General features: G+C 57.8%; 1 protein-coding gene across 5 annotated transcripts in view; it reads right to left on the bottom strand.

Moving 5' to 3' along the window:
• C19H19orf12 (chromosome 19 C19orf12 homolog) overlaps nt 1–12361 on the bottom strand; it is a 57479-nt gene that overhangs the window by 35319 nt on the left and 9799 nt on the right. The window lies entirely within an intron of this gene.

Genomic DNA, 12361 nt, shown 5'->3' with positions numbered 1-12361 from the left:
CACACACACGGACCCTCACACACACGGACCCCTCACACACACGGACCCCCCCCCCACACGGACCCTCACACACACGGACCCTCACACACACGGACCCCCACACACACGGACCCCCCCACACACGGACCCTCACACACACGGACCCCTCACACACACGGACCCCCCCCACACATGGACCCCCACACACACGGACCCTCACACACACGGACCCTCACACACACGGACCCCCCCCCCACACGGACCCTCACACAGACGGACCCTCACACACACACGGACCCCTCACACACGGACCCCCCCCACACACACAGACCCCCACACACGGACCCTCACACACACGGACCCCCCCCACACACGGACCCTCACACACACACGGACCCTCACACACACAGACCCTCACACACACACACACACACACGGTCCCCCTCACACACACGGACCCCTCACACACCCACGCCCCTATCCATTTTAACTGGGTGTGAGGAGTATTGAGCTGGTTTTAGTCAATATTTTTGAGACAGAGTCTCACTCTGTTGCCCGGGCTAGAGTGAGTGCCGTGGCATCAGCCTAGCTCACAGCAACCTCAAACTCCTGGGCTTAAACGATCCTACTGCCTCAGCCTCCGGAGTAGCTGGGACTACAGGCTCGCTCCACCATGCCTGGCTAATTTTTTTCTGTATGTATATTTTTAGCTGTCCAGCCAATTTCTTTCTATTTTTAGTAGAGACAGGGTCTCACTCAGGCTGGTCTCAAACTCCTGACCTCGAGTGATCCTCCTGCCTCGGCCTCCCAGAGTGCTGGGATTACAGGCGTGAGCCACCGCGCCCGGTCTCGTCAATATTCTTGATTCTTATTTACAGTTGGATCAATTAACTTGTCACAGCTTAATCAATGTACGTCTTCATTTGTCAAACAAGATCCAAGCTAAGGTCCCTTCAAGTAACCAGCCATGATCCGTAATCTTGCAGTGCTGGTAACTTCATAACCACCCTCCCTGCAAATGTGTCCCTGCAGTGGTGGCTCTGCAGGGGACATGATGTTTAGGTAACAGCAGCCGCCCTGTTAATACGGTCCCCACAGGAACCAGATTGCATGGCCGGTTTGCAAAAAACACCAGTGACGTGAGCTTAGATGAGTGAATATGCACAGAACTCTGAATGCCTGCCGGCCGTTCAGAGCACCCAGGAGCTCCACGGTGCTGTGGATACGTCAAATTGCCGGTTGGTCAGAGGTCCGGTTAAAGGAGTGCCCAAGGAGCTACCTTTCCCTGTGTTTTCTACAACTAGGTTGGATGTTAGCCAGGTGAAGTCAGAGGATGTGGCATTCTTGATTCAAATATCGATCCCATCCTTTTTCCATATTGCAGAAGGACAAGCATTGAAGTCACAAGAACTTACATTGACATGTTTGATGTTCATGACATATCTCCCGCAGGGACGAGGCTGGGCATTTCCTCAGGGCAGCCGCCCAAAGCAAGCCAGGTCCCCTCCAGGGCTGGCCAGCCCTGCCCGCTGTCAGCACCACTGCATGGTCCACTCGCCTCCAGGTGACTCCAGTCACCTCTGCTCCTCTTCCTGGGTGCAGGCTCGGTGAGCTGTGTCTTCCTCCCACCCCTGCTCACTCCTTCCTTTTCCTTGCCACCGTCCCCCCAGATCCCAGCCCCGTGGCTACTGAAGGAACAACTCAGGCTGTGCACCCTCTTCCCAGGGGACCCAGGGCACAGGGTGCAGCTCCAAGGACCTTTGCCTCCTCCACCAGGAAGGGCACAGCTCCCACCACCCCTTCATGTCAGCTTAGACCTCGTTCATTTTCTTTTAATGGAAAAGTTCTGGCAGTGAGAAAACTCTCCAGGAACACTGGGCTCCCTCCCAGGGCTTCATGGCCAGCATAAATCACACGCAGATGGGCTGGCCTCACATAGCTCTGTACGTCTTGTCCAAGGATTCAAGTCCAGCAGATGACAATTAGAATGTTCCTGAGCAATAGCTTGCAGGGATCTCTCTACACTATGGGTGCTCCAAAGCCAAAACAAGCGGACCCCCTTTCCTGAAACAAGCTACAGTCCCTGCTCCTCCGCCCCCAGGTCACCTCTGCTCAGGGGTCGGAACACCAGAGCTGCAAGATCAGGTTTGCTCTGGTGAAAAAAATGGGGCCACCCTCCAGGTAGCTTTGTGTAGACACGTGGCTGGCTGGGCCCCTCCAATTCCTCTTGGGGGGCCCCTCATCCATGCGTCTGGCCCAGGACTCCATGGCGGGGCAGCCTGCACCTCAGTGCTGTTCCTGGATCCCCAGGGTATAAGAGATAAAAGGAGAGACCAGTCCTGGCTAGAAGTCTCCTGCAACTGGTGGAGATTATGATTTTAAAAAAAAATTATTTACGAAGACTTTCTCCATGTAGAAAAATAAAAACATCATAGGTAAAGCTAAAAGCCTCTCCCTTCCTCTCATCCCAAGGCTGGTGCCTTGCAGACGTCCCTCCCAGCCCTGGTCCCACAGCGTCACGTGCTTTCTCAGGTGTGGGTGCGCCCGTAGGAAACGTCTAGAGGCACAGAACCACCTCACACGGGTCCGTGCCTTGCTCTCTTCGGCTGACAATACGCTCTCCGGGCCGGGAGGCATGGGCCTGGCTCCTGCCCTGCAGAAGGGGGTCCCGGAATCTGTCCCCTCTGCCTGCCCTTGGTGCCCCTCACATGTGCAGGAGGGGGTTTCTCCATGCGGGCAACAAGGGCAGCAAATGGTGCCTCACAGGTAAGTGCATTGTCAATTTCACTAGATTCTGCTCAGTTAGGTTTCTATGGCAATAACGACTTCACTCTGTTAACCCTGAGGCAGACGCTGCCTCCTCCCTGGACCATAGGGAAGGCCTCTGGGATGGGAAATGTTCTGGGTTGAATTGTGTCACCCCAAAGATATATGGAAGTCCTACCCCCAGGACCTGTGAGCATGATGTTATTTGGAAATAGGGTCTTTGCAGACGTAATCAAGTTGAGATGAGGTCACATTTGATCAGGGTGGTACCTAAATCCAATGACTGGTGTCCTTATAAGCAGAGGGAGATTTGGGTGGAGACAAAGAGAGCCACAAACAGGGGAGAAGGCCATGCGAAGAGGAGGCAGAAACTGGGGTGCTGCAGCTATAAGCCAAGGGGCACGAGGACTGCCCAGAACCCCCACAAGCCAGGAGAGGCAAGGAAGTCTTCTCCCCTTGAAGCTGCAAGGGGAGCCGGCACCCTGATTGCAGAATCATAGCCTCCAGAAGTACGAGAGAACAAATAACTGTTGTGTTAAGGCCACCAAGTTTGTGAAAATTTCTTATGGCACCGTAGCAAACTAATACAGGGAATGTGTCCAGAACTGACACGTGTCTGCCACCACTATTGCGGGCACAGGCTGAAGCCTTCCTCCTCTCCTCGGATGAAATCCCCTTGCACCCAGGGGGTCTAAGCAGCTCTCGGCACGGGGAACTGCAGTTCTTGGAGGGTGGTCAGGCATCTCCTGGAACAACCCTTGGCCACTAAAGTCTTAGCCCACCCCTGGAAGTCTGAATTTAGAGGACTCTCCACATGGAAGCCACAGGGAACCAACAAAATGCAAACCCCATCCTGCCCCCTCCCCGAACACACACACACTTTAAACGTTCAGGGACTTCCCAGCGATCCCTCTTACATGGCCTCAAAGAGTCTAGACCCCCTGCCCCTCAGCCTTTCCTTGTGGCCACCCCCCATGCCCTTTACCCCAGCCACACTGGCCTTTGGTTACTAGAATGTGCTCACACCTGCCGCAGGGCCTTTGCACATGCTGCTGTCTGCTGTCTGGAACCCTTTCCACTCCCCCTTACACCTTCTCCCGGGTAACTCCTCACATCCCTCAGGTCCCGGCTCAAAGCTCCTTCCCTGACATGCCTCTGTCCCCTGACCTGTGGCTTGCAGTCGTCACACCCACCCTCCATGGCAACACTGAACACAACCGCAATTACACACCGATAGTGCTAATAAAAGCCCTTGTTGGCCCTAGCTTGCATCACATGACCATCCCATAGTCAATCTGGACATGAATGGCCTCAAAGTTGCGAGGACGGCTTTCCACACTGGGAGGGGATGGGTGTGTGCCGGGGGCTCCCTCATCAGCTTGTCTCATCCTGACAACCCTGCCCAGTCGTCACGGGGACCTTGAGAAGTGAGTTCATGAGCTCACGCAGCGGTAAGTGGCGGAGCCGTCGCTTGAACCCTGTGCTTCTCAGGCGTTCTCTGGGCACCTACAGCAAGGGCATCACCAACGGCTCTGGCCACTCCCTCCCCAGAAATGGACCAGAGCACACAGGGGCGGAGGACTCCCTGCCTCAAGCCTTGGCTGTCTCAGGAGTGTCAGGGGCAGCCCCCAGCCCCCGCCAGCGGTCTCAGAGGGCTCAAGGACGGATCTCCTGCGCCTCAGCCTGCGTCCCAGCTGGCCCTGGCCCTGCAAGGACGGCTGAGAGAAGGGCTGACCACAGGCCGGGGAATTCTCAAGATTCCCAGGGGCACTTTCCAATGGTTTGCTGTGCCCATGCCCATCTGAAGGGCAGGAGGGCAAGCTGGGGGCTGCGGTGGGCCATCTGGGGGGGATGGGAGGGGGCCGTGCCTGTGGGGTCACCCCCTTCTACACCTTTTCACCTATGCTCTCCTCGCACCCCCCAGGACCCCCGGGCTGCCACCATCCTCAGGTAAGTGCCACTCGCTGAGCCTTGATGGGTGATGCTTCACCCAGGAGCCTGGCTAATGACGGGGTCTCCGCAGAGGGATGTTTCCGGGCCAGGGATCAGCGCGAGGCAGCAGGGCGGTGTGTCCTCTGCACAGCCTCCGTTCTCCAAGGCTGGCCTCCGCACGGTGGGAAGGCAGCAGTGCCCCTGGGGGCTCCCACCCCCTTATTTCTCACAAAAAGGTCAAATCCCCTCTTCTAGCTGTCTGGTTCAGAGCAGCCCAGGGACGGCTCCGAGTGGCCCAGCTACAGTCCTGCACCCTGGCCCCAGTCGACTGCTGCAGGGATGGGTGGGGCAGTGGGGAGGATGGCGGCCTCCACCAGCCCCATGCGAGGGCTGGAGTTGGGGAGGGGAGGAGCATGCATGTGCATGTGGAGGGTCCTATTTCCAGAAGGAAGGTAGGGGCAACAGGCTAAGTCCAGGGGTTCACTGCAGCCTTGGGGGCTTGGAGGAGGAGGTGGCATTTGCATGGGCTTTGGAGAAGAGCCGCCACTTGGATGCACAGAGAGAAGGGTGCCACCACAGGACGGACGCTGAGGACACAGGCCCTGGGGGGTGTTTAGGGCAGGGGGTATACCAGGATGTGGCTGAGTGAGTTCAGGGGTCAGAAAACAGAACCAGGTCTCTGCTGGCTGGCAGAGTGCCCTCGGGAAGAGGTGCTCTTCAGGGCTGGCCCAGTCCCAAAGGTGCCTGGCGTGGCAAATGCATGCAGGATGGGTTTGTGCAGTGCACAACACTCACAGCTGCACGTAGTGGCCTGAACTGGATGTCAGGACAGTGCTGGGAAGACTTGAGGCCTCTTCTCTGGAGCTGAAGCTGAAATGTGTGTGTGTGTGTGTGTGTGTGTGTGTGTGTACACCCCACAGTGCCCGCCCGGGACTCAGCCCCCTGCAGCAACAAGATGCAAATGGAAGAGGGGCCACCAGGTGGGAGGCGGGGAGCCGGGCAGGCCTCTCTGCAATCCTGCTGCACGCAGACCTGCACTCCTACCGGGAGTGAGCACGGAAGCAGGCACCTCCTGGCACAACAGGAAGCAATTCGTCAGCGGCGTGGGCCTGCACAACTCCCACCCCGCTCGGAGCCACAGGGGCCCTGCAGCCTGATGGGCCTGCCTCTGACTCCGGCCCCCCAGCCCACCGAGAGACCAGAGGCAGCGCCGCCACACACCAATTACAGGAGCCAATTAATTCTTACTTAACGGGGATATTTCCTTTAACTGTGCAGAACTGAGGGGCATAAAACCCTGATTCCTCTTCTGTGGCTCGATCCTGCTCTCTGTGCACACCTGCCATTCAATAACCCATCGCCGACCGAGAGCCCGATCCGTGTGCGGCGTGGGGGCCGCCAGGCCATCCCCCATCAGCAATCTGTGAGGAGGCCACACCGGCTGCGCTGTTTATAGTTCCGTTCCCCTCGGCCGCTCCCAGAAGTTTCCATAAAAGCAGATGTAAGGTAATCAAGACTTCCCAACCGGCATGTCCGCTCCTGAAGGCTTCCACAGAGCCCGCTCCCGCTGCTGGGGTTTGTGGTTCCAAAAGACCCTTAAAACAGCCCTAAAATCTCTCCCCAGGAATGAAGATTCGTCCTCGCCTGCAGACTCCGCAATCATTTGTCAAGTATTTTATGGCCAGTAATGATGGTAATAACACCTTCGCTGTCCCCGATGCCCTTTCCAATTACGCTCAGAACGCACGACGTGCGATTCCCTGCAGCACCCGAGGGCTGGTAAGGGAGGTGTCCTTCCCATTTCGCAGATGGGGAGGAGAAGGCAGCTCCCCTGAAGGCACCACCTGAGCACCATCTCCCCGGAGTCCAAACGCTCCAGGAGAAAGGTGGGGGCTGTCCCCTCCCTTGGTGGCCGCCCTGCTGTGGGCCTCTGCACTCCTTATTCAGTGCCTGTGTCATGGCAAAGGAGCCTGGAGCTCAGCGGTGGGGGAGGGACAGAGCCAGGACACCAGGTGTGACCCCAACTGAACCCCAGGACCTCAGACAATCCTGCTGCCCTGAGGCCTGGCCCAGCTCACTTGTTCCACAGCCGGGACTCTCGGGGCCCAGCGTGCAGAAGTGCCAAAGCCAGGACACCCAGCCGGCCCCTGGAAGGCCCGAGCCCTAGACCCCTGGCCTATGCACCCTGCAGCTCAACACGTTACGCAGCCTGAGCTGAGCAGCAGATAAAAAATGACTTTGAAACCAAACCACCCCGGCTGCACACGTGTGGCGCTGGGTCTGCAGTCTCTCCATCCTGAGAGCCGCCGAAAGCTAAGGTGTGTGGAGCACCTGCTACATGCCAGGCGCCCTCTGCATTGCTTCGATTAGTCCTCTCAAGAGGCTGCTATTACTATGCCCACTTTGCAGGTGAGTATACTGAGGCACAGAGAGGTTAAGAAACTTGTCCAATATCACACAGCTAGCAACTCGGGCCATCTGTCCCCGAGCCTCACTCTCCATGAGTGCGCTGGTTTGGCCCCAGAGAGCGCAGTGGTTTCTGGGCATGTCAGAGGCGGAGGCCGGAGGGAGCCCTGGGTGAGTGCTGCATGGGGCAGTGCATGCATGACCCTCCCCAGATGGAAGCCCTCTGCCGTGTGGGGCCGTGGCGGGATCTTGTCCCCAGTGAAGCAGGACTGTGTCTTGTTCCCAGGGCCACCTTCAGGCAGGGCTTCCTTGCAGGGCATGAGTACAGTGCCAGGCTACCCTGGCCTGGGCCCTCACCACAGCTGGGAAGGGACGGAGCAGAAAGGTGCTGTTCTGGGGGGGGTAGGGACTGCAGGTGCAGGCTCCAGGTCTGAGACGCCTCAGTGGCTACCTGCCGAGTCCAGCCGGGAGGAAGCAGCAGGCAGAAGATGCCTCCCCCGGGTCCAGGCAAAGCGGCTCCCCTGGGTCTGGCTTACCTCCTGGGCTTCCATAAAGAATCTCATTTGTGCAAAGGACTCTCTGGCTGACAGGAGGTTAAGTCTGGAGCTGCTAATGGCATCTCTACCACCACTTGGGGATCATCTGCCTGAGCATGAAGCCAAAGCAGAGGACTGCAGAGGCTAAGAATGAAAGATTCCCATCAGTATCATTTAAGCCCCTGGATCCAGCCATATCTGAAGTCCCTGGACTTTTCAGTAGCAAGAGCCAGTCACTTGTTGATGTTATTTCAGAGTTCACGTGAGCCAGTTGACTCCGGTTTCTCACTTGCATCTGAATGAATCCTGATGAAATGGGTCCCAGACTGGACTAAGTTCCAGCTTTCTCCTGTCTCAGACCCTCCTGACATCATAATAGAGAAAGTAGCTCCAGCATCTCTGGAGGGGCTGCCCTTCCTTAGTCCAACTGGGAGAAGAGGTGGCAGCTGGCATGACACTACCACCCTCCCCTGAGGGTGCCCTGGGAGCAGATGTCAGGGACCAGAGGCCTGGTCCAGTGAGGGGCGGTGGAGGGTGAGGGTGCAGGTGGGAAACCCTGTGGTCTCAGACCTTGAGGCAGGGGCAGACCTCCTGGCCTGATGTCCCTGTCCTGCCGGCACCTCCTACTGTCATTCTCCACCCAGCAGCTGGGAGCTTCTGGCAGAAACCAGTCCTCTCTCTCCCTTGCTCAGAAACATCCGGTGGAGCCTCAGGCACGTTGGCTCTGTGTGCGGCAGCCCCAGCCTGGCCCCTGCACTCCCTGGCCTTTTCTCTCCTTGCAGGATGAGCCCGGCTGCTGCTGCGGAACACTCACCGCGCAGGAATGCTGGCGCTGGCGCCGCAGGGCCCGGCCGGCTCCTCCTCCTCCTCCAGGCTCAGCCCCAGTCACTTCCCCTGGGGCCCTTTCCCAGCCAGCCTCTCCTCGCCCTTTGCAGCCACCTCAGCTTCTCCCCTTCATTTCCTTCTCCTCCCGCTGGAAGGGAAGGCCTTGGCATCGCTGTGACCCCAGTGCCTGGAAGAGGGCCCCACACGGTGTGTGCTCTATAAACATTTGTTGAATGAATGAATGTGTGAGTGAATTAATAACGGGCACAGCCTCCAAAGCCTTGACAATGAATCCCCGCCTCTCCTGGCCACCCACACCTCAGCTCCACCGCACAAAACCCACCCTATTCACCCATCTTCCAGAACAAGCCCAGCACCCATGATCAGGGCTCTTTCTCCTGTCCCTGAGGTCCCCCCTGCTCACTCTGGCAATGATGCCACAGGCCAGGGTGCTCTGGGAGAACCAGCCCGGCCCACCCTGGCAGCCCCAAGGGATGCGGGGGCTCCTGCAGGTGCTGTTCCAAGGAGCAGGGGCCCAGGATAGTGGTGGGTTCTTTTCTCCATGTGAGGAAAAAAATTAGCTTCCCTCACCAGACAAGAATGACAATTTACAGAAAATTATGCTCTGAATTCATAATCTGTAACGAGCGGAAATGGTATTCTATAGTAATCCATCCCAACTGACTCGCTATTGTACATGCACCTGCTAACATTTTTTAAGCCGGGACTTTATGGAAAGGACATTTTGATCGCTTCTGAAGTTTGCTGAGCAATTCTCCCCCTCTCAGGCATATGGTCTTTGTGCTGGAAATTTCCCTCGTGGTTTCACACAAGCACCGGCAGGCGGGCACGTGGGCTTGCGTGCGGGGGCACACACACAGCCGCAGCCCCCGCCTGTTGGCACGACTCTAATGGGGGCCTTGCAGGTGCCAAACTCTGGAAACGGAAGCTGGGAGAGTGAAGTCACAGTTGGCACCTGTGCCGAGCTTGCCCGAGGAGCTGCAGACTGTGGTGCCCGCCGGCATTAGGGATGCTTCCCGGCGCTGGATCAAGGCGGGCGGGGCAGAGCAGGGCGCAGGGCTCGGGCTGAGCGGCCCAGGGGGCACGCGGGCTGGGCTGGGAGAGCCCAGCGCCAGGCCTGCAGCAGCAGCCTCGTGTCAACCCCTCACACGCCTGGTTCTTGCTCCCATAGAAGTCACCCGTGGTTGGCCCAGTTGGCAGCCACCCCACCCAGTCCCCGCCGCAGGCCTCCAGCCCAGCACTGACACAAACAGGTGGTGGGCAGCTTGCTCGATGCGTCCACTGGACTGGGAGCCCCACGAGGCAGGACCAGGGCTGCCAACATGCCTCCGTGCCCTGCCCCCGTTCCCGCGCACGTGGGAGGGGCTGGGGAAGCTCCTCAGAGCACCCCTCCTCCGGGAGGTGGGCCCAGACCCCGAAACTCAGCCAGGGCAGCTCTGGCTCACCGGGGCTTGCTCCTTCGGGGCCTCACAGACACTGAAGTTCTGAGAGCTGGTAGGTTCTGGGCCTTTCTTTCCGTCATAAGGTCTACCACTTTCTATGCCATCAGGAAAGTGACGGTCACACCATGAGTGACCCGGCAGTGATGTGGGCACACAAGGAAGTGGCCCAAGAACATGCATGGAAGCTCTCTCTGTGGGAACAAATATTTGGGAACATACTAAACCGACAGCAGCAGGCAGTCGCTAAAGAAGCTGTGGAACCTCAGGCTACAACGGCAGCAATGAAAAGCAACGAGAATGTTCTCCAGGAAATAGTATTCCTGAACACGAAAGTCAGTTTAAAATAAAGTGAGGCGCGCGCGCGCGCGCGCACACACACACACACACACACACACACACACACGCACACAATGTGACCCCACTGATTTCTTTGATCTCACACAACGATGCCACACACTGTGATTGGACACATCCACATGAGTGTGCACCACGCACACATGCCGACGTCCTGCTGTACTTAAACATGTAAAATGTGGAGAGAACACGCCACACCACCAACCGTGCCCACCCTGGGCTGAGAGGGGCCCTGCAGCTGGGGACAGAGGGGCTCTGGCCCGTCCCTAATGCTCGAATTCATCTTTTCACAATAAGGATGTATGCGTGCATGCTTCTGTCATTAAAGTTAATAATTCTTATAAAAAAAGGAAAGCAAAGTAAGGTGCTTTCTTCCTGGTCACAGTGTGAGGTGGGTCAGTCCACCCAGCCTGGACCTGACAAAGCCTCCTGACTTGCTCTGTTTAATCCTTCATTCATTCATCCATCCATCTGAGCACCTGCTCCAGGCTCTGGGCTGCTGCAGTAAACAAGGGCCTTGCCCCAGGAGTCCATGTTCACGGGGGACAGCTGCTGTATGTCACCCTTGGGTTAATGGGGCAGAGAGGAGGAGACAGTAAACCGGCCGCCCCTGAGTGTACAAAAACCACATACTCGCTAGAAAATGTGATGACAGCAGCCCCTCGGGCCCAGTTCAGGCATCCCCGCTTCTTGGAAGCTCTGCCCTCACCATGTGGGACCCTCAGCCGAGCCTCCCAGCAGTCACGTTTCCTGCTAGTAGCTCCAGGCTGGACTCATGGGGACGTGGACCCGAGGGGCAAGCGGGGGCCAGAGTATGATCCCCACTGGGCCTGGCTCAAGAAGTGGGGGGTGGGGGTGGGGTGCAAACAGCTGTGGGTGCCCAGCAGAGGGCGCTCTTAACTGATCGGGGAAGTCCTAGAGGCCTTCCTGGAGGTGGTGATGCCTGAGCTCCGGGTTGAAGAGGAAGAGCTTGCCGGTCAAACAAGCTGGGAAAGGGCATTCCAGAGAGTCACAGGCCCCCTAGGTGGTTTGAGGAGCATAAGTCCCAAGGGGAGGAAGAACCAGAGGGAGACAGGGCTGGAGGGGGCACAGGGCCAGGTCACCAAGGGCTTCATCCAGGGCAGTGGGGAGCCATCGAGGGTTTAAGCAGGATGTAATCCATGCATTCCTAATCATGTTTTAGGAAGACCCTCTGGCTGCTGCGGAGGAAAGGGAAAACAGTGGGCCGTGTGGGATGGGAGCAAGGCATCAGGAAGCTCACGGTGCTCCAGGGAGGGATCCTCAGTCCCTGGTGGGTCAGGGACGAGTGTGAGGACCCAGGAGGGAGGTGGATAGGACCTGCAGACCCCTGAGTGGGAGGCTGAGAGGAAAGAAGGAGCTGGGGAGGGTTACCTCCAGGGGGTTCCTGCTATTTTGCCGGGACAGTATTCATGCCTTCCCCGGAAGCACCCCCTTGCCCCACTCCTGGTCCACAGCAACACCTCAGTCCTAAGGGAAGCCCGTGATGGAAGCCTGGTCACCCCTGGGCAAGCACCGACCCAGCGGTGGGAGCGTTGATCTGGCCATCTTTGCCACCACCGGGGGACAGCCTGCCAGACGGTGGGACCAAGAAGTGGGCACAGCCCTGACGACTTGGGCCCTGGACCCAGCTGTACCTGAAGCCCCCAGACTTTTGGTAACATGCCAATATATCCCCCCTCTCCTTGGGTCAGTTTGATCCAGATTCTATTACCGGCAACCAAAATAATTCTGACCAAATTAACAAAAAAGGCAGAGGTGAGCACTCAGCATCTGTTAGGACCAGAAGTCACAGGCCAGACCGCCTGGAACACGAGTCCAGTGTCCAGGCGAGGGGCAGACACACTGCCAGGACACTCGGAAGAGGGTCGAGAGACACGGCCACCTGCAGGACGTGGCATTTGAGCCGGGCCCTGAATCTGATGCTGACAGATGAAGATGGACAGACGCACAAGCCACCCGAGGACAGGAGTCTGCCTCCGCCTCTGACAGGAGCAGTCCGCAGCATGCGCCCGGAGTCCCGGGACCACCCGACAGACAGACGAGTGATGAGTGGAAGCGGAAAGCCGTCCAGCCCCGGCG

Source organism: Lemur catta, chromosome 19, assembly GCF_020740605.2.
Source record: "Lemur catta isolate mLemCat1 chromosome 19, mLemCat1.pri, whole genome shotgun sequence".
Lineage (NCBI taxonomy): Eukaryota > Metazoa > Chordata > Mammalia > Primates > Lemuridae > Lemur > Lemur catta.
Note: the sequence above shows the minus strand (reverse complement) of the source record. Positions and strands in the feature narration are given on the sequence as shown.